General features: G+C 37.2%; 1 pseudogene; it reads right to left on the reverse strand.

Moving 5' to 3' along the window:
• The window catches only part of LOC122747191, a 124,947-nt pseudogene that overhangs the window by 31,996 nt on the left and 70,657 nt on the right, over positions 1 to 22,294 (reverse strand).

Genomic DNA, 22,294 nt, shown 5'->3' on the forward strand with positions numbered 1-22,294 from the left:
TGGGAAACCAGGGAAAGTACAAAAATCTACCAAAGGGCAAAATAAAAAGTAAGAACGAAATTCACTGTAAGTTAAAGCAGCTGGTTCAGTTTTCATTGATGCTGATGCTGACATAAATCTTGATGTTTTGGCTGTGGTCTATGTTATCTCTGTTAAGAGCTGAGAAACTCCTCAATCTCTCTTCAATTATTTCCTTCCATGTGATAGTTACTGGCCTCTGAATTGATAGGAAAGTGTTCCAATGAAAAATTCCAATATTTGTTTTCTTCAAATCAAACTTACTCTTCAGAGCTCAGCTCAAGGTTAACAACCTACATGAAGATTGTTTTGACTGCTGTGGCCCACAAAGAACTCTCTCTTCTCCACATTCTACTCATACTTCATAATATCCTTGTGTTACCATATACATGATATATCCTTAACACATGAACCTACTTTTAAAATATTCTAATTAGAAATATGTTTCTGCAGTATACATGAGTAACCTCCTTTAGAGGACAGGGTTGATTCCTTCCTTGACAGTGGAAACCACCAGGCTACATATCATAGGATCATCCTTTTTGGTCTGGAATGAATTAATAAGTCATTGAATTCAACCCCCTCAATTTTTTAGTGAGGAAACAGATGTCCCAAGGTATCAAGTGATTTATCTAAGGTCATACAGATAGTAGTAAGTGGTAGTAAATCTAAGATTTGAATTTAGGTACTCTGATTCAATCCAGAGTTATTTCCACTATGTCGTTCTGCCTACCAGTCCCTCCTATCCTTCTAGTGTGTTTTGTAAAATGGGCAGGAGAGGGAATACACAAGGAAAGGGATCAGAGAACTTAGAAATTTGATCCCTTAAGTAAATTTTAATCATTACTTGCAAATTGAGTCCTGGAGGCCTTCCACAATCTGATTCTTACCTAGCCTTCCATTCTTATCTCACCTTTCTCCCTCCCAGGAACTCTACACTTCCACAACACTGGATTGTTCAAAGTGTACCCTGTGGCTGCAATCTCAGCCCTCAATTCCTATTTTGAACCCTTGTCAAGTATATGATAGAACTAGCCATGAGCTTAGAGACCAACTAATCCAAACCCTACATTTCTAATTTCATTTTACTTTTATAAAAATAGAAACTGGCAACCACAGAGCTAAAATAACATAGCAAATAATCAGCAGAACTGGGATTAGAAGCCAAGCTCCCTGATTTCCAGTCCACTGATTTTTCTATTACACAGTAGGAGTCAGTAACTTTGATAATGTATTTACTTCAGGTGTTTCACTCATTATAGGACTCTGGGGTTCAAATAGCCTTTATAGGTACTAGCAGCTTTGACAGTAGATGGCCTCAAGCTGCTTTGGTTCTGAAAGGCTTGTGTTTATGTACTACTGGACCTGCTTTATTTTTGCTCAAAATCTGCATTTTTGCTTTCCTCCCCTAGGCAAGCAGTCTTTAATTAAGTGCTTCGCCTAACATTTTTTCCCCTTTTCTGAGGCTACATTTTGCTAGTAATATGGGCAAAAATTTAGGGACAATTTCTTTATAACAAAAGTATTCATCTTTTCTTCTTTCATGTCAGCAGAGAAAAGATAAAAGCTAGTCAAAGTCTACAGAACTGATATTGAAAGTTAGAAAGGTACTTAAATGTTATCTAGGCAGATGTGATCTGGAAGAAGAAAGGCTCTCAGAAGCTATCTTATACATCTTTTTTATTTTTGCAAATGTGGAAAGAGAGATCCAAAGAATTTAAGTGATTTGCCAAAGGTCAAAAGTAAATATCTTGCTACCCAAAGGCAATACCTGAATTCAGGGCCTCTGACTGTAGAATCAGTGCTGTTTTCAAGTCTATCACACTGCTCCCTCCTTTGTCTCAGTTACCATGCAACCCACTGTTTTCAACAAGCTTCCATGTCTACCACTTTGCATTAAAGCATTAGAACTTTTGTAGAAGAGTAAAATGGCATATCTACACATACATGTACATGTGGACATACATGCACATATATGTCCACGTGCATGTACACATATATGTATATATTTTGTATATATGTCATTTACATATATGACTGATTTTCTACAAAGATCTTTGTTGAAAAGATGGAAGACATCAGAATAGAAATGTTAGTGTCATTTGAATGATAATGTTAAATGAACATTGAAGGAGTTATGGTTTTAGAGCCATACTTGCCCACAGGCTTAGGTCTAAGGAACATTAATAGAGATAACAGATCTTTGAAAGCAAAGCTCATATAACAACAGACACATTCTTATGGAGTGTCTCTACATATCAATCCTAATTCCCACCTCTCATAATATGTTATGCTGGTATTACATGCAAAACATTGTTAAGAACACCAAGCAAAAAAGAAAAATAGTCTTTTCCCTAGAAAAATCTTAAATTGCAATAGGGACTGACCCAATGTAATGGAGTAATTTCCAGTGAGAATCCAGTCTCTAGAGGATGTTCTAATTTGCATGTAGTGGTGGGTTATACAGAATTTGCCAAGATATTCCCTGCAGTTCCAATTTAACATGTGGAATTTGAAGTTTGTCCATCCATGCACAGTTAGCGTCTAGAATCATGTGAGGATACAGTTTTCTAAATGACAGTAAAGCCAGAAAAATGATGATTCAGGATCAGCTGAATCAGAACTTACTTTGCATATACAGCTTGGGTCAAAAGTCATGAAGGGGTCTGATGTTTTAATAACTTTTTGAAAATTGTTTTTCTTTATTTTTTGCCATTTACAAGATTTGATTTTTCACACATAATATAAATTCATTCCCCTTATATACCCTATGTGATGCTATGCTACTGTAATTTAAAAACAAAAAAAATTAAGGAATTATTAAATATTCACAACTTTTGGGCCACCTACACAGAAAGGAATGTTCTGCTTATCAGTCTTTTCTTTCTTATTTGGTGAAAGTGAAACAAGGATTGCTGTGAGCTGCTAGAAGGAAGGGTAACTACCTTATCTGCCACCTGGCTATTATATGACCTTGAACACATCATTCTTTAATTTCTTTTGTGTTTCTTCTTTCCTGATTTTAAATGAATGGTTCTTCTGAAAGGTAGTTCCTCTGCTACCATATGAGTTTGGAGGTACGTTAGAGTTATCAACCTATTGTCAACCAGAGCTGGTTGCTTAGCCTTCTGAAGGAGGTGGCAGTAGCTACCAGTTGCAGTGCCCAAAAAAGAGAAAGAGCATACAGAAGGACATCAAAAGACAATAACCCAAGGATGACTGCAACTTCAGTGACTCTCACCCCTTGTGATGGAAAGAAATCCTGGCTATGGACTATAGGAAGAACATATTTTTTGAAGACCAGTAGAGAGCTAAATCTAAGGAAAAACCCCTTCATAACCTCACCTCTTCCTACCTTTTTATTCTTCTAATACTTGACCTCCACCACGTGCTTTATAATCCAATTATATTGGTCTACTTGTTTGTCACACAAAACTCTAAATCAGCAGAATCCATGTCTTTTCATTGACTGTTCTTCATTCTTGGAATACTCTCTCCTCAACTTTAACTTCTAACTTCCCTGACTTCCTTGAAGACTCACCTCAAATTCTACCTTTTGCCAGAGGTCTTTTTTGCTCCGTTCCCCTGCTACTAATACTTTCCCTCTGAGATTCCTTTCCATTTGCACATTATATATTTGACACATGCATAGTTATTTGAATGTTATCTCCTCCTTTAGAAAATGAGTTCTTTGAGAAGCAAGGGTATGTTATTTGTTTGTTGCCCTTTCTTTGTATTGCCAACCATCATCAGGGTGTCTGGAAGATAGTAAAAACACTTAACACATACTTATTCATCAACCAAATAATCAACAACAAAAGGGAATAAATTATTTTTAGGAAGTAGGAGCAATGAGTTACACTTTTGTCACAAGTTTTCTATACATTAATTTCATTAGCATTACACAATAAGTTTTATCCTACACTCTCACCAGAGGGTGTGGTCAAGACTGTAATGATTGGAATGATGCCACCTGCTGGAGACTTACTGTAGGAAAGCTCTGCCATCAGGAGAAAGCACATGAGGGCAAGACATGTGGCTTTTCTTTGGTGTCAGGAAGAGATGTTTGCTTGTGGGAGGAAGAGGGGGCGAGGCTGGCCACTGCCCTAAGGCAAGGTGGCACCCCAAGTCTAAAAAACATTCATTAAGTTATTTCTAGATGTCAGGCATTGTTTTAAGTACTGTGTATACCAAGAAAGTGAAAACAAAAGGCCCTGTCCACAAGGAGCTCATAGTCTAATGTTGAAGATGTCATACAAACAACAATGTAGTAAAAGTGATGTACAGGATAAATAGGAAATAATTAACAGAACACTGAAATTAAAGAGTTTGGGAAGTCTTCTTGTATAAGATGGGATTTTAGTTGACACTTAAAAGAAGCCAGAGAAGTCGACAGACATAATTGAGGAAGGAGAGTGTACTACACATGGGAAATAGCTAGAGAAAATTTCTGAAGCTAAGAGATGCAGTATCTTATTCACGCAACATCTAGGAGGACATTGAAGGATATGTGGTGGGGAATAATGTATAGATAAATAAGAAAGGTAGGAGGGGGTAATTGAATAGGGGCTTTGAATGCTAAACAGGGTGTTTTGTATTTGATTCTTGAGGTTATAGGGAGTTTATTGAGTTTTGGAATAACATGGGTAGACTTGTACTTTAGGAAAATTTCTTTTGTGGCTGAATGGAGGATGAACTTGAGTAGAGACAAACTTGAAGCAGGCAGAGCCTACCAACAAGCTATTATAGTAATCTGGGCATGAGGTAACAGTGGCCAGAATGGTGGCAGTGTTAGAAGCAAGGAGACACATTGGAGAGATATTGTAAAGAGGAAAATGGCAGGTCTTGGCAAAAGATTGAATATCAAGAGTGAGAGATAGTGAGGAGTTGGGGATAACTCCTAGGTTGTGAGCCCAAGGGACTGGGAGGAGGCTAGTGTTGCCCTTTACAGTAATAGGGAAAGTAGAAGACAGTAGAATATGGGGGTAAGATAATAAATTCGGTTTTGGAAATGTTTAGTTTATGATATCTACTGAGTATCCAGTTGGAAGTATCTGAAAGGCAGTTGGAGGTATGAGATTGGAGGTCAGGAGAGAGTTTAGGGCAATATAGGTCAATTTGAGAATTTTCAGTCTAGAGATGGTAAATTAAATCCATGGAAGCTAATAAGATCACCGAGTGGAGTAGTGTAGACAGAGAAGAGAAGAGGGCCCAGAATAGAACTCTTCAGGATACCTACAGTTAGAGTGAGTGCTCTGGATGAGGATCCAATACTAGGATAATAATAAAGACTAGCCAGATAAATAAGAGGGAAAACGGGGTGTTTCAGGATGTCCTGAAAATATAGAGAGAAGAGAATATCAAGAAGGCAAAGGGGATCAACCATATAAAAAGTTAAATAGAGATCAAGGAGAGTGAGGACTGATATAATACCATTGATTTGGTTACTAAGAGACATTTTTTTTTAATGAATCAAGAATCACAGCTCAGAGGGGAGAGAGAAATACATGCAACCATGGGAGGTTTAAGGAGAGATGAAAAATTTAGGAAAACTGCTGTGGAATGTGAGATATTGAGTTAATAAGACAGGAAAGTAGGCTTGCCTAAGAGCAGCGAGGGCCCAGTTGAAGTTGTGAGACATACATTTGTATTGACACCAATCATAACAATTGAGTGATTTTTTTCACCTTCCTTCAGCAAAATGTATATTATAGCAAAAGTGGTGAATAGCGGGAGTCATCGAGGGCTGAGGATTGGCAGAGAAGAACTGAGGGAGAAGAGAAGAGGGATAGGGACTGAAGGGAATAGAACAGTATAGAGTTGAACTGGTTTACAAAGAGGTCAAGATGAGGAAGAGGAGGGAGTAACTAGGATAGGGGTGAATACCTGGGAAATACCTGAGGGGTCAGGGGGTTGAAAGTCATGTCATAGATAGAGTAGCATGTGGTAAGGGAAGGCAGAGGCTGAAGTATAATGCTGATAGATTAGGTGTTGTAATTATTGAACATGTTGGTGACACTCTTCTCCAGGAGAAACCAAGCCCCCAAATTTTCCTGCTTCCTTACTTTTATAAACTTACCTGCACTGTGTCCCATTCCCCCAGGATCTAATCAGAGCTCTCTCACTTGATAACTTTATGCCAGCTGATTTTTGAATTATGGGCAGTGGCTAAAACTTTGCTGCAACTTCCAGCTAATATTTACATTTTCACTGAGGCCCTCAGGATATTAGACTTTATATATATATTTCACATAGCATTTCACATACTTGAGAGAAGCCAGCAAGAGAAGTAATTTTGTGTTGGGGCCCTTTTACTGTTCCTCAATTTATACCATGAGCAAAACTTCAAACTCTCTTTACACATAAGGATAGTCCTCTTTCCAAATATCATTGATCCCCAAATTAATAATGTTATATATACTCTATGTGTGTGCATTTGAAAATATGACAATAATTCAGAATTTTAAAAAAAAGCTTTGTGCTTGAGGAAAGTTCTGTGGGTTAATTCAATTTTCATAATATTTATCCAAATATTCTGAATAGGCATGGAAAACAAAGCATTACTCGTGGTTTTACTACAACTCATTACTATACATAATTCTCTCCTCAGTTCTGAAGTTCATAATTTCATGATTCTATACTGGACCATATGGTTATGTTTTCTGTTGTGCTTGAATTTTACTGATGTATTTTATGTACTAACAATATCTAGTATCTTTTTTGTTATTATAATAACAATGACCAAAAGGAGAAGGTAGAGGTACAATGGCTCATTAATTGGGCAAATGTTTTCTAGAATCATAGCATTAAGACCTAGTTGGTTCATTTGAGAAATATTTAAAGATAATGCTAATATTTCACTTATTACTATAAATAAAAGACACTATCTAGTTATATATGTCTCTGTCTCTAATCAAGTCAACAAACATGTTTAAAGGGCCTATTATGTGTTATGAACTATGCTAAGAGTAGAAAGCATGATCAAAAGTGGAAAACAACAAGAACAACTCTAAATCAAATAGGGAGGCAATATGCAAATAACTGCACAAGCAAGGCATAGACAGGATCAACTGGAATTTTTTAACAGAAGGAAGGCACAAGGATCAGGGTTTCTTATCAAAGCTGAGACTTGAAGGAAGCCAGCACAAGGAAACTAGGAGGGAGGACTGGGAGATAGGCAATGAAAATACAGAGTTGGGGATTGAGTGTCTCATTCAAGAAACAAGAAAGCCATAGTTACTGTTATAGAATTCACAGAAGTGAGTAAGATCTAAGAAAACTGAAAAGATAGGAAGGGGACAGGTTATGAAGGCATTTAAATGCCAAATAGACTGTGTTATATTTGATCCTGGGAGTAACAGGAAGTCACTACAGTTTGTTGAATAGTGGGATGATGAGATTTAAGAATATCACTTTTATAGCTGAATGGACTGAAGTGGGAACAGAAAAGGTAGGGAACCCTTGTCTGTATTGACTCCTACCAATGTATTTACCTTTAATAGTCAGCTAGAGTACATGATGAATTCAAAGCAAAGGGATTTAATGAAATGGCCAGATATGAGTGTGTTGTTTAAAAATCTAAACGTGGGTTCTAATCTGTCCACCCCAGTTTTGGGGGGAAACTGGATAAAATCACTGATAAATTCATCAAGAGTTTAGGCTTTTAAGGGTTTATTAAAAGATATAAGATAGGAAAGAGAGAGGAAGATTGAGAACAGATTTCTTATATCATAGAAATCCTAGCCTTCCTAAGCTCCCACATGAAGTCCTGCCACCAAGCCGATGTCTCAAACCCAAAGAGAAAGTAACCCTCTGCCAGCATCTGCTTCCTACTTCATGTTCTCCTCCCAGAAATGGGAGACTCTTCAAGTTTATTGGCTCGTAACTTTGATAGACAGTACCAACGAGCAAACGTCACTTCCTGACGCCAAGGAACTTGACCACCTGGCTTGCACTCAGACGCCTTCTCCTCATGGTGAGGTTTCCTACAGTAACTCTTCAGCAGGTGGCATCACTCCAACCATTACAGGAGGTAATGAGGGCCTACATCAGGGTGGTGCAAATATCAAAGGCAGGAAGGGGAAAAACATGTGAGAAACTGAAAATGTAGACTCAAGAAGACTTAACCAATTGTATATAGAGGTTGAGAGAGTGCAAAGTCAAGGATGACACAGTTATGAGGGTAGGTTTCTAGAATGATGATGGAACCCTTGACAATAAAAGTAAAATTAGAAAGAACATTTTGGAGGAAAAAATAATTAGTTACAATTTGAACACAATAATTTAAAATGTCAACTGGAAATTCAGTTCTAATGCCATTCTAACAATAGTTTCCTCCACCATAATACAGGAATCCTTACATATCATACATATGGTAGCTGTGGCTCTGTTTTTTAATCAAAACTCTAGGCTTATATTTCCCCCCTCACACTAGACAATCTTGTTTATCCTCTTTATCTTGGTATTCTCTCCTCCCTAAGATTTTGTGACATTACTCTCCTTGTTTTCTTTCTGCATATCTAATTAGTCTTTCTCACTCTCACTCAATGTAACTATACCTCAGGGCTCTGACCTCAGTTTCCCTCTTTCCTTCCTCTTTTCTATTTGACTTGGTGATCTCATCAGTGCTCACAGCTTCAGTTATAATCTCTGTGCTCATAGAAGGGCAGCACCAGACATTAATTTCAATTGATGAAGGAAGTATAATTAAATTAGTGAAAGGAATTTTGGGTTCATAGCTGTCAGGAATTACTAGTGTTTAGACAAACTTCAAGAATACTGATCATCATGTCTTCTATCATTTAGCATTGTAGAGAGTTGCATGGGGCACCTAGAATAATTTACCTGTGTCTTATACAGTTAGTATATAACAATGGTAAAACTTGAACCCAGATATCCCCAACTCCAAGGCAGTTCTCTATCAACTGTACCATGTTGTCTCTGAAAATCAACTATATATAGATATATAGGCTGGATATGGGATTACTTGTTTTAAGTAACTCTCAAATTAGGGGATCCTATATAATATTGTATAATGTTTGAAATTATTCTCATATTTAATAACAATTCTTGTTTTGGGCACTTTCCCTGAGACATCCATGATTTCATGATTTTGTTTATTTTTATATGCTTCAGGGAGAAGAAACCTTCATTAGACATACAAAGAGATGCACACAATAGCGACAGATAAAGAGACAGAGATAGATATTGAGTTTAAAATTTCTACTGGACATCTAATTTGAGATATCTGGGAGGTAGTTGTATATTAGAGGTCAGCAGAGTGATTAGAACAGGATAGGAAAATTTGAGAATCATTAGTATAGAGTTAGTAATTAAATTTATGATAGCTAATGAGGTCACCAAGTGAAATAGTGCAGAGGGAGGAGAGAAGTGGGCCCAAGACTTAATTATGTAGGACCTCTAGATAGCAAACAAGACTGAAGAATGGTCTGATAAGTAGGAAGAGACCCAGGAAAGAGTATGTACCAAAGGATAGGAGATAAGGAAGAAGGAACAAGGGGAAGCTTGTAGTTGTATGGTTTCAATTATTTTCTGTAAAATTTGAGGCAAGAATCTCAGCTCAGAGAGTGACAGAAGAGTGGACATGGGAAATTTGAAAAGGATATAAAGGTTTAGAAGAATCAATGTGGAGAGTGGGATAGTGAATTGAAAAGGGAGATATAAAAGGATTGCCTAGCAGTTCTGAAGGTCCAGTTGAGGTTATATAAGATAAAATTTTAGTGTATCCAGTCAGAATAGTTGTCTGATTTTTTCCACCTTTGTTTAGCACCACATGTATAGGAACAAAGGTAGAAAATCATGGGAATGATACATGGTTGAGGCTTGGCAGGGCATAATCAATATTAAGATAAGGCGATCAGGGATTCAAGAGATGAGGACAGTGTAGAATTGAACTAGTTCACTAACAGATCAAAATATGGAAGGGAAATGAATGATTAGTACAGGGGAGAGGGCCTAGGAGAGAATTAAAGGCTCAAGGGATTGGAAGTCACTAGATTGACAAAGAGAAGAGTTTCATAAGGGAAGGGAAAGAGAAAAATGCAAAATCACTATATTATCAGATAATAGGATTTCAGAATTGTTGAGCATGAAGACCATACATTTGTGGGTGATAGCAAGATCAAAGGTATGATCATCTTTCTCATTGACAAATATTGGTTGAGGAAATGAGAGGTTATATTGTTTGAAGGAGAGACAATATGTATATTGAAGTCCCCTGGTATGAGGGCAGGAATTGGGGAGGAGAAATTGTGAACCATGTGAACAGAATTTATTAAGGAAGGAAGAAAAATGGAATGACGTCTTCATATAACAGCTACCAAGATTTTGACTGGTTGGTAGATATAAATAGCATGAACTTTAAAGGAAGAGAGGTAACTGAGTGATGGAGGTAGGATGAGAACCTGGAAGTGGCAATTAGAAACAATTCCAATTCCCCTGCCTTGACCAGTGGGCTACTGATAATAATTGAAAAAGCTTTATTGTAAATATTGGAAAGAGTGGTCAGGAAGGCTGTGTCTTCTGGAAGGCAACTGGTTTCAGTAATATCTAGCAGATGGAAGGAGTAGGAGAGGAAAATATTTAGGATGAAATGAAGCTCTATGTCTATAAAACAGACCTTCCACAGGGTATCACAGAAGAACTAGATGGTTATTGGCTGAAATGTTGGGGTTAGAGAATTGAAAAGGAAGGAAATAATGAATAAGGTAGTAAGGAGTAAGGACTTTATCTAGATGATGATTTACATTGGTTAACAATCACTGGGATGGGAATGCTATGACCTGATGTGAGAATATTTGTCATTGATTAGAGAGTACTGCTCCTCTCCCCAATAGAGGTTGGAGATTGGGCTAAAGGCAAGTTCATTATAGGAGATGGGAGGCACATAGCCAGATGCTCATGTGGAAAGCTTTGCTTTACTGCTCTTCTCCCCTCTAAATGGTAGAGATTAGAAAGGAAAAGGGCACAGATGAAGATGGAAATCAAACCTGAACAGCAGGAGAAAGAAGTCCTATTACATACCAATGTTCCTTTTCCTCTTCCCTTAAAGGACAGGCACAGCAAGAGATGGAAGACCTTGGGATCAAAGGATAGGTTGCTACTCTTTGCATCAGAGCTTTTCCATATCCCATTTGGGAAGTCAGGCTGGCTGCAGAAGGTAGAAGTTGCCTTTTTCTATCACACCTGGAAATCATTGCTTGGAGGCAGAGGAAAGTGCTTCACTGCACATGGAAGGTGCTTGGTATGTTGCCTTGTCATCTTCCCTCAGAGGAAATGCTGCATTCATCAAGAGATGGAAGACACAAGGTTCATGGACAGAGAAACTTTTGGCTTCTCTATTTCAGTGAAATTGATAGCTTTCTCTTGGCTGTGTGCTGATCTCAGTTCATTTTCATCTAAAGATTTCACTCATTCTCACGTACTTTCTGGCATATTCTAATATAGAGTTTCCTTGATTTATTTTTGTTATCCACTTTAATAAATGGCTGTATTTTCTATTCACTATTTGTAATGGTCTTTTGGTAGCATTTGGCACATAGAAGTCAAACAAAAAATCACCCATAAACCACTAATATTTAGAAGTCAAATAGATATAAATCTAATTAGCCTCCCCTATCAGAAGAGAACAAAGCAAACAGGCTCATGGCCCTTTATCCTTTTCCTTCCAAGGATGGAAGTAATTCCCACTTGGAGAATAGTGGGCAAGAAATATTGATACTTACTATGTCTCATTGTGAGAGGCAATTATATAGTCCATTTGGACATACACAATTAATGTGGGAGCAAAAAAAACTTTCTTTAGAAGATTAGAACAAAAAATATATAAGTTTATCTGTCTAGAGCTGGAAGAGACATCAGAAGTCACTTTGTTGAGGAAATTGGCATTCAAAAGTTTAATTGACTTTCCTTTGGTAGTAAATGTCAGCATTGAATTAAATTTATTTTTCTTAACAGATTCATATGTTTGTATAGAAATTTAACAATGGCTTCTCATAAAGGTGTGTTGGTAAGAAAGATTAGATGCTTGATGCTTTTCTAGCTTTGTATTTTACATTTAAATAGTCATAACACATTAAGTACTATGTGCATTGTTTAAAATTTCAGCTTCACTGCTAACAGGGTGATCAAAATCAAATATAACAAACCTGGTATATTACAAAAAACATATGATTTCTTTACTTCCTATGTAAAAAGGTGACTGAAACTAGTAAGAGTGCAGAATGCAAAGTAATATGGTTGCTGAATAGAAAAGCCTTGCATAAATCTAAAGAATGAATGTTATACAAAAAAAGAGAAGAATTTGAATGAAGAGATGAAAGTAGAGTTCTGGGTTACTATGGGTGGTAGGAAACCCATTACATAAAGCAATGTTTATAATTGCTTTCTTGTTCTGGGTAGTGAGCAATAAAAAATGAGAAATAAACCTTTTAAAATGTGAATAAACCTTTTCTAATATGAAATTAAAGCATTAAAACTAAATCTGCTTCTGCTATTTTTAGTTTAGAGATACTAGTCATGTTTCTTTATGTGTGTGTTGTGTTTGAGAGAGACAGACAGAGAGAGTGAAAGAGACAGAAACAGAAACAGACAGATAGAGAAAGCGAGAAAGGGAGGGAAAGAGAGAATTAAAAATGGCTCTATGCCAAGGCACAGCCTTGAATGACTCACCATTTTTTGCGTTTGGTCTTAAATACAATGCTGCTGTAGGGGGGAAATCAAACAACAATTCCAACTGTATCTAAAACCAATTTATGTTACAAAACCTTAGCTGAGCCTTTGCTGCTGTTAGGTAATCCCAATAAATCATAGCCCCACTCTTTACAGTGGCTCTTCCCAATCTTTTCATCCCTACCTCCTCAACCATCCCATGAGATCCTCTACCTGGACATTCTAATATGATATTATTGACATATTTTATGGAAAAAAAATGAGGCCATTTACTATGTGCTCCTTTTTACCTCTTCCCCATCTCCTAGCATTTAGATACCTTCCTCATCTCCTAGCCTCAGATTCCTCAATCCTATTTCACCCTGATGAAATTGGCTTACTTCTTACCAAGGCTAATCTCTCTATCTGTTAAAACAAGTCCTTTCCATCTGATCTTTTTAACAATTTACCCATTGTGTAATTCCCCCACTCTATCATTTATTTTCATCCTCTCCCTGTCAACTGGCTCATTACTTATAGCTTACAAACATGTCCATGTCTTCCCAATTCTGGAAAGAAAAAAAAACTTCATTTGTTCCTTCTCTTCCCACTATTATTCTTTAACTCTTCTCTTTGTAGCTAAACTCCTTGAAAATGTCATCCACAATAGGTGTCTTTACTTTTCTCTCCTCTCACTTTTTGTCTAATGCTTTACCATCCAGCTTCAAACTTTATCATTCCACAGCAATTACTCTCTCCAAAGTTACCAAAATTCTCTTTGTTGTCAAATAAATGATATTTTATTGGTCTTCATCCTACTTGAACTCTGGTGTAGCCTTTTGATACTGTTGACCATCCTTTCTTCCTTGATACTCTCTTCTCTCTAAATTTTTGGACTACTTTCTCCTGATTCTCCTCCATATATGACCATTCCTTATCAGTCTTCTAGTTTTGGATCCTTCTCCAGAGCACTCTCTCTAACTATAGCTGTCTCTTGGGGTTCTTTCCTAGCCCTTTTCTTCTCTTAGAGATTTCATCAGATGCCACTGATTTAATTATCATCTCTAAATTTAGGATTTGTGAATCTAGTTTACTCCTCTGCTGACCTTCAATCTCACATCTACAACCACCTTTCAGACATCTTAGACTAGATATCTTAAACTCAACATTTCCAAAACTAAACTCAGTATCTTTCCCCCATTCCTTCCTCCTTCCTCCTTTGCCTATTACTACAGAGAGCAATGCATATCCCTCCAGTCCATCACAATATCTCATTCCAGATATACAATTATTTCTGCCAAAGCTTATCAGTTTCACCTTTGTAAAATCTCTAGAATATGCTCCCTTCTCTCCTCTGACAGTTCTGCTATTCTAATCATCTCATGCCTGGACTACTGCAATAACCTATTGGTAAGTCTGCTTTCCTTGTCTCTCCCCACTCCAAGCCATCCTCCATTTAGCTACCAACGTAATTTTCCTAAAGCACAGGTCTTACTCCCCTACTCAACAGACTCCAATAACTTCCTATTGCCCTAGGATTAAATACAAAATACACTCTTTGGCATTCAAAACTCTTCAACAACCCCCCTTCTACCTTTCCAGACTGCTTATATCTTACTTCCTGACAAATGTAAAGAATTAATTATGATTTGGGGTTTCTATGACCCCATCTTTGGCTAAAATTAGAAACCCCAGCTTGTACCTGTGCATGCTGACCTCACGCCAGACATCCACACGCTTACATGGGCCTGGCCAAATTATACTGTAGGGAGGTGCCACCATGATGAAAAGTCTAGTGAGGACAAGTCAGGTGGTCTTTGACATCCAGAAGCTGGCCGACTTGTATTTGTAGAGCCACCTGTTACTTCTGTCAATCAGGGCTGCCAGCCAGTTACCTTGGGGCTGCCTGTGTGTGTGGATGACCCTGTTTCCCATGGGAGAGGGGTTTTCTGGGAGAGAGAAGAGAGGAGAGAACTCACTCCTGCGTGTGAGAGAGAGGGAGAGAGATGCTGGTGTGGTGGTGAGTTTGTCTATCCCCTTTTTCATTGTCCCTAGCTCTATTAATTTCACCTGTGTTGTAGGTTTGTTCTCATTAATAAAACCTGGGGTTTTTTTTGTTTTTTTTTTTTTAAGAGGCTGTTAATCTCCTTTCTTACCCCAATATTATGGCAAGCTGCCCAATTAACTCTCATCATACTAAATTTGGCCCTTACACATAAACTCTTCAATCCAATGATTCTGGCCTCCTGGCTGTTCCATAATAAGACAGTCTATCTCTAGGCTCTGGAAATTTTCTCTGGCTGTCCCCAATGCCTGGAATGCTCTCCTTCCTTGACTATGCCTACTGACTTCCCTAGCTTCCTTTAAGACAACTTAAATCCAATATTTTAGAGGAAGCTTTTCCCAACCCTTCTTAATTCCAGTGCCTTCCCTCTGTTGATACATATTCATCCTGTATATAACTTGCTTTGTGTGTGTGTGTGTGTGTATGTATATATATACACACATATATATGTATATATGTTTTCACATTGTTGTCTCCCATTTTATATTGAAAGTTCAGTGACAATAGGAAGTGTCTTTTACACCTTTTTGTACACTTAGCTCTAGCTCTTAATCTTAGTCTGAAACATAGTAGGTGTTTAATAATTGTTCCTTCATTGATTGATCTACAATCCTGTTTCCCAGCATCTCATTTTTATATGTCTGACATGTGAACTTTACAGCTGATATCAGGTAAATCACAGACCCTGGCATGGGAGTTGGTGTTGCAGTCACTGTAGTTGCCTAGGAGCTTCATCTAGTCAGAAGCTGTGATCATTCACATGGTTGACACAAGTTCAGAATGAGACAGGGCTGTAAAAAAGTAGAGGCCCTGAACCCTAGAACTGTGTTGTAACTATTGGACAAGTAATCAGCACCTGTTTATAGCATTGCCAGTAAAACCTGAGGCTTAAATAAATCATCGCAAACTAGAATTGAACTATCTCACTGGGTTGTTCTACATTTAAACAAGTAAGGTAGATCTAGGTCAGAACTGTTTAAAGAAAGATCCTATCTTTATGGACTGCCACTTCTTTCTATATAGTTGATGGACAAAAGAGAGGATTTACCTTCCTGCACAGCAATCTGCTCTCTAAAAAGTGAAAATCCTTAATAGTCCAGCCAAGGGAGCAGAGAGAGAGAACTAGAAAGTTCTGGAAATCCTAAGATAAATGTCTCTACACTTTTGAAAAAACATAGAACTACCCCATTCATGAAATGGAATGGAGAGATGTGTGGCCCTGCTCAGCACTATAGCAGTCTATCCATGGAGTGGACCAGATTGCCAGTCTAGTAATTCAGATTTGAAGCATGATAACCTAGGAAAGGAATGATCAGACCAAGATCAGGTCCAGTTCCATCAATGAGCTTTTCTTGCAGACTGCATATTAGGAAAATGAAAGCCATAAAGGCCCATAATTCCCGAGTTGTGAGTTGCCCTGAACATATGTGTTCCCTACACATGTGCATCATTGTAACAGTACTTGAAATCTGTGTCTGGGTGTGGTTTAATACCATCAGTCCTTCACTGATCTAGACAAAAGAATATATATCCATTCCTTTTGTTCCCTTTTGTTTTGTCCCAGATGAGATTTGTTGAAGTTTCTCAAGGAGTACAGGACTTTCTGGTGGGGAGGGGAGGACTGAGAAAGTGATCTCTGGGTCCCCCAAGAAATCCATTATTAATAATTATTTTTTCACACTATGGTAAGAAAAGTGACAAAGTATATCTGTCATAAACCTGGTATGCACAACTATACCTGGGGGAGAATGGATAAATATGAAATTCACAAGTAGAGATATCCTTAAAAAGATAACACCAGCAGACATAGAATATGTTAAGAGGGTTATTTAGATAAGAAAAGCATTTAGCTAAATCATGTTCAAGGAGAGTAACTCTGGCCTCCATAGGTGTGGAGCTACTAATGTCTCCACATTGCATTTGATGACCTTGGTTGCTTACCTCCACTGGATTCTGCTCCACTAGACATTGTCATATCCTGCATCATTTGATGCTGTAGGACATTGCTTAGTTACAGTCTCAACTATCTCTGGTTTTTAGCTCAACTGAAATCCTTGGTAGGGAATTAATATAGTCTTTTGAAAAAAGCATGAATACATTAATGGTTTTGTGCTCCAAGCAGAACATTGCCTATAAACCTTGTGGACTGTCACCTTCCTTTTCCAAAAAAGGCCAGATGCATGAGGAAATCTATATCTAGAATGAAAGTCCTTAACCTATGGTCTGTGAACTTCCTTTAATTTTTCTTAATCTTATATCTTTTATTTTATCTTATTTTAAAAATTGAGAAAAAGGAGTCAAAAGTTTCATTAGGCTACTAAACATAGTTTCTGACCCCAAAAAAGATTAAGCACCCCCTGTGCTACAAGATCTAATGCCATCAAATTTCAGACTTAGGAACTCTTGAACTTTAAGTTACCTACAGGGCAACTTTCAAAACTAGTGTTCCTCTATTAATCTTCTTTCTCTGCTAAAAGTTTGAATCCCCAGCTGTGCTAGCTCAGAATTCAGAATCTCATCTTTCTCTACAGAGAATGTTGGGCTTCAAGAAGCAATACCCATGAATTCCTTCTTTAGTAGTAGTATTAATAGTAGTTGTGGTGGTGGTGTTAGTAGTGGTGATGATGGGGGTGGGGGTGGTAAATCCTCAGGTTCTGTCTACTATGGAAGTGGACAGTGTATTTTTTCTTGGTAAATATTAAATATATTTTTAAAACCTAGAAGAAAACTCAAATATATGAGTCAGTCAGTACACATTAAATGCCTACTATGTGTCAAGCACTGTGCTAAGATCTAGGGGTTTTTTAAAAAAGGCAAAAGACAGTCCTTGCTCTCAAGAAGCTTACAGTCTATTGGGGGAAGACAACATACAAAAAAGAAGATAAAGGGAGGTGGGAGGAGGGGATGAGGTGAAGAGAGCATAGGTGGGGAGCATATGCCTGACCTGGGACCCTTCCTAAAATGTTGGTTCTAGGAGGCAATTTCCAGGCTCTAATCAGAGTGAAGTGGTACAGATGCAGAGGGTACTAATAAAGTGTGACTTCCAAAGCTGAAGTGATCTCTCAGGATGAATATGTGCCTGGAGCATGATAGAGGAGTCCAGAAGAGTACAACTTGGTGGGAAATAAACATTAAAACTAAATTTATCAGCATAGCTTTTATCTAGTTGTTCTTTTTCTAATGGCACCTGAGTGGCACAGTAGATAGAGTTCTTGTCCTGGAGTCAAAAAGACTTGTATTGAAATCCAGCCTTGGACATTTAGTAGCTATGTGACCCTGGGCAAAATACAACCTCTTCAACCATGAAATCGGGATAATATACCTACCTCACAATGGTGTGAACATCAAATGAGATAACATTTATAGAGCATTAAGTTATACAAACACCTGGCACATAATAAGCACTTAATAAATGCTTGTTTCCTTCCTCCTTCCTTTATAATACCCTTTTTAGTGGCTATGATCATTGTGATTTTTTAAAATATATTGTTTACTGTTATAGTTATGAATGATAAGACACCTATATGGAGTCACTTAGACTAAATGGTCCTAATGAACATAAAAATATAAGCAATAACAAACAGCCTCTACTTCTTTACTGCCCTGTTTCATTCTGAACCTGTATCAACCATGTAAATGATCACTGCTCCTGACTGGATGGGTCTCCTGGTCAACTGGAGTGACTGCAACACCAACTTCCATGCCAGAGGTCCCTGATTACCAACTCAAACCCTCATCCAGCTTCTGGTCCCATTAGGAAACACTCTCCTTTGAATTTGATACAAATAAGCAATCCAGGGAATTTCCTTACCATAAATGGATCTAATGAGAATGCCTCCTCATCTGACATCAATTACCTAGTCTTGATCAAGTTTATCTTTAAGATATAAAACTTCCTTATTCAGACCCCATATAGATATTTGCCATTGTATACATCTTCCTCCTCAAAATAACTGAGTGACCCTGTGTAGGTGTGGCTGAATCTCCACATTGATTAAATGTGTGTGTTCATACTTTCAATTTGTCCTCTTGTTTCACTGCATAATGTTAAAGCTCATGTTTGTATTAGGCTCCAGGGGTACTAATTTCCTGTAAATGCTAGAACCTGAGTCTTTTCTCTAATATTAGCTATGAGCCCAAATATAGAAATGACATATTTATTTAATCAGCATTAACCCAGTGATGGAATTTTCTTCCAAACCCCATTTTTTCCTTCAAAACCGCTTACTGATGAATTAAAAACCCCTTAGTTTATAGGTACTAGGGAGAATCAATGGGACCAGTCTCTCTTGAGAGAGTATAAATAATAGTAGATTGTTGTGCTAGACTGTACAGTGTCTTATGATCTGTACTTAGGGTGCACTGATTTTTCAGAAATAAATGGAACTTATGTGAATATGTAACATCGAGGAGTCAATTTTAACTCTAGTATGCATTCTAATTGAGAGGATTCCCATTCCTGGTCATAATCTAGTCTTTTGACTTTTACCTGGAGTGTATCTTAGAGGGACTCTATGCCATGGCTGGGACTGACCATTAGAAATGCTTCCATAGAGTCATCTCAGGGATTCTTCAAGATGACTTGCCATTTAGGTGAATTAAAGGTAGTCTATATAGAAGTCATAAATTAATATTCTCAAAGCAACTTTCCTGAAATATACTTATATCTTTACATAATATAATATGATAGTATATTGGGTTGTGGGACCATGGGGTCATGCTCTGATTAAGAAAACTGCCTCATGATTTCAACACATTAACAATTAAAAGGCTATAAAAAATTTAGATGCCAAATCCTTTTAAAATAATAAATGGAAAAAAAACTAAAGTGAAAGGGCCAGATAATCTTAGAACATATTATATGTGTAGAGCTTTCAATATTCATAAAAATGCTAGGTTCAAAGTTGGAAGCATAGATATAAAAATATATAAGTATAAATGACTTCTACAGCTGTTGCCATAACTATTTTCTTCTTTCCACAGCATACTATGCATTTAAACATTAGATGCATCATTGATAATGATAAGGTCAAGATAGATGATCAATTTTTCCCTTTCTAATTGTGAATTTTCTGACTCTGTTCTCATTTCAGGTCTTGGTTTCCTTGGAAACCATCATATTGAAGTGACTTCTAAGAAAGTGAGAGAGACGCCCTTGATTTTTTAGTTCTCAAAAAAAAAAAAAAAAAGCAAAAACTGTATTCTTATGCCCAGGAGTTTTAGTGCCACTGGATTCAATATTTCCCTTTAGATGGAAATATTTGAGATTTTTTGCAGGGTGCAAAGCAGGCAGAAAATCAGATTTTAAAAATTTAAGCTTTTTACTTTCTTTTATTACTGGGGCTACCTGAAAGACTCAGAAGGTTGAACAGCTTTACTTTTTCTTTGTTCTTTTTTTAATTTTTTGTTTTTCCTTTGCTATATAGAAGGCCATTATGTATAGATCAGGCTAGGGAAACATTGATAAGAATTTTCCTCTGTGAATCAGACTGATGTTTTCATAATTTTTCAGCTTCTGACTACTATGCACGTACTCTTTTTTTTCTTAGCAAAGCTCTCCTAGCTTTCTTATTGTTCTTAGGTGTGTTGATCGTTTTTTGTCATATTCATTACTGATAAGATTGGTAGCATAGCTGAAGCCATAACTGTAAATTAATGAAATTTCTGATAACAACTTCTGAATTTCAATATAAGTAGAAAAATGCTATCAGATAGAGAAGTTCATTGAAAAAAAATCCAATATTCATTGTGAGAGGCAAGTTAACTAAGATACAAAAATACCTTAATCCCTCAGGACGAGAGAAATTAATCCTGTTCTCTACAATGTTTCTCAACCAGGACTGAGCCAGCAGGTATTGCAAGGAGGACCTAATGAAATGTAGTTAGAAGTCGAATTCAGAGCTTCAAGGAAAAATTCAAAGAACAATTGTAACCTGGCAATTCAATGATTTCCAGGCAAAGTAGATATGTATACATAAATAGGGTAACTGATACAGCCAAATAATTTCCCCAAAAGGAACCAGTTCTCACAGCTCTTCACCAAGGATACCATAGGTAATCTAATTCATAATATTTTTCATTAGCATTTCCTCTACTATGTCAGCTATACAAATGCACATCCAATGTCAGCTTAACTTCCATTGATGAAAAACGCACCATAATTGGAGGCCTTCTTTTCCATTATTGGTGAGGTATAATTAAAGGCTTTTTTCCCCCTTATATACAGTTCAGACCTACATTTTAGCATTTCCTATCCATTGCTTCTAATTTTTCTTTTGGGAAAGGGATAGAAAAACCAAAGACAGCAGGTACCACATATTATAAGTTCCCTCAATAAATTTTCACAACAATGATTACAAGACTACTTAATAAATCAAAGCCAGCTAGTGGTTGTGTATGTGTGTGTGCGTGCACATGTGTGTGTAAGTGCACACACATGCACTTCAGGCACTTTTATAGGTTCTAGGTGCTATGTATACAAATACAGGGCCAGATGATACAGTGGATAGAGTGCTGGACCTGAAGTCAGGAAGACTCATCTAGTCTGGCCTCAGACACTTACTAGCTATGTGACCAAGGAAACATCACTAAACCCTGTTTTCTTCAGTTTTCTCATCTGTAAAATGAGAGAAGGAAATGGCACAGCACTACAGTATCTTTGTCAAGAAAACCCAAAATGGGATTGTGAAGAGTCAGAAACAACTGAAATGACTGAACAACAAACAACAGCATGCAATTACAAAGAAGAAATGAAAAACAATCCCTACTCCCAAGAACCTAATATTCTAAGTGGCAGGAGGGAAGTACATAGGTGAGAATATACAAAGTAAATATAAAGTGAATAAATATGAATAAATATAAATTAGTTAAATCCATTTTAGTTTGGGAGGGATGACACTAGCAGTTGAAAGAATTAAGAAAAGTTTCATGCAGAAAAATGGTTACTTCAATTTGTCAATATCCTTCCCAAATTATGGCATGTAGAGCTGAATAGAATATTCCAGAAGTGGCCTAACTGAAAATGTTTACACTGTGATTATGGTATATGGGGAGTTCAAGGAGGACAAGCATCTCTGGTGTGAGGGCTTGACAAGCCCTCTTCAGGGCTGATCATCTGCCTTTGTTGTACACCTGTCATTCAGTTTTCACCTATAGCTCCAAAAAGCTACGGTATGCACAGCAGACGCAACATAGTAAACCCATCTTGGAAGACAGGCTAAACAAAGTTGAGTATAACCTATGGCCCTCAAACCTATTTGATGAGTTATGATGATGTCTACCCCAACAATGTGAAGACTTCTCCCAGTGGAATGGGCTGAGAGGAGGAGAAATATACAACATAATACAATACAATATACAATACAACACAATACAATACAATGAAATTCATCACAACACAACACAATACAATACACATCTATTAAGTGCCTACTATGTGCCAAGCAGTGTGCTAAATGATGGGGGTACAAATAAGACTAATAAAGTCACTGTTCTCAAGAAGTTTACAAGATAATGCAGCAAGGCAATGCTCAAAAGGAAGCT

This window comes from Dromiciops gliroides, chromosome 1 (genome assembly GCF_019393635.1).
Source record: "Dromiciops gliroides isolate mDroGli1 chromosome 1, mDroGli1.pri, whole genome shotgun sequence".
Lineage (NCBI taxonomy): Eukaryota > Metazoa > Chordata > Mammalia > Microbiotheria > Microbiotheriidae > Dromiciops > Dromiciops gliroides.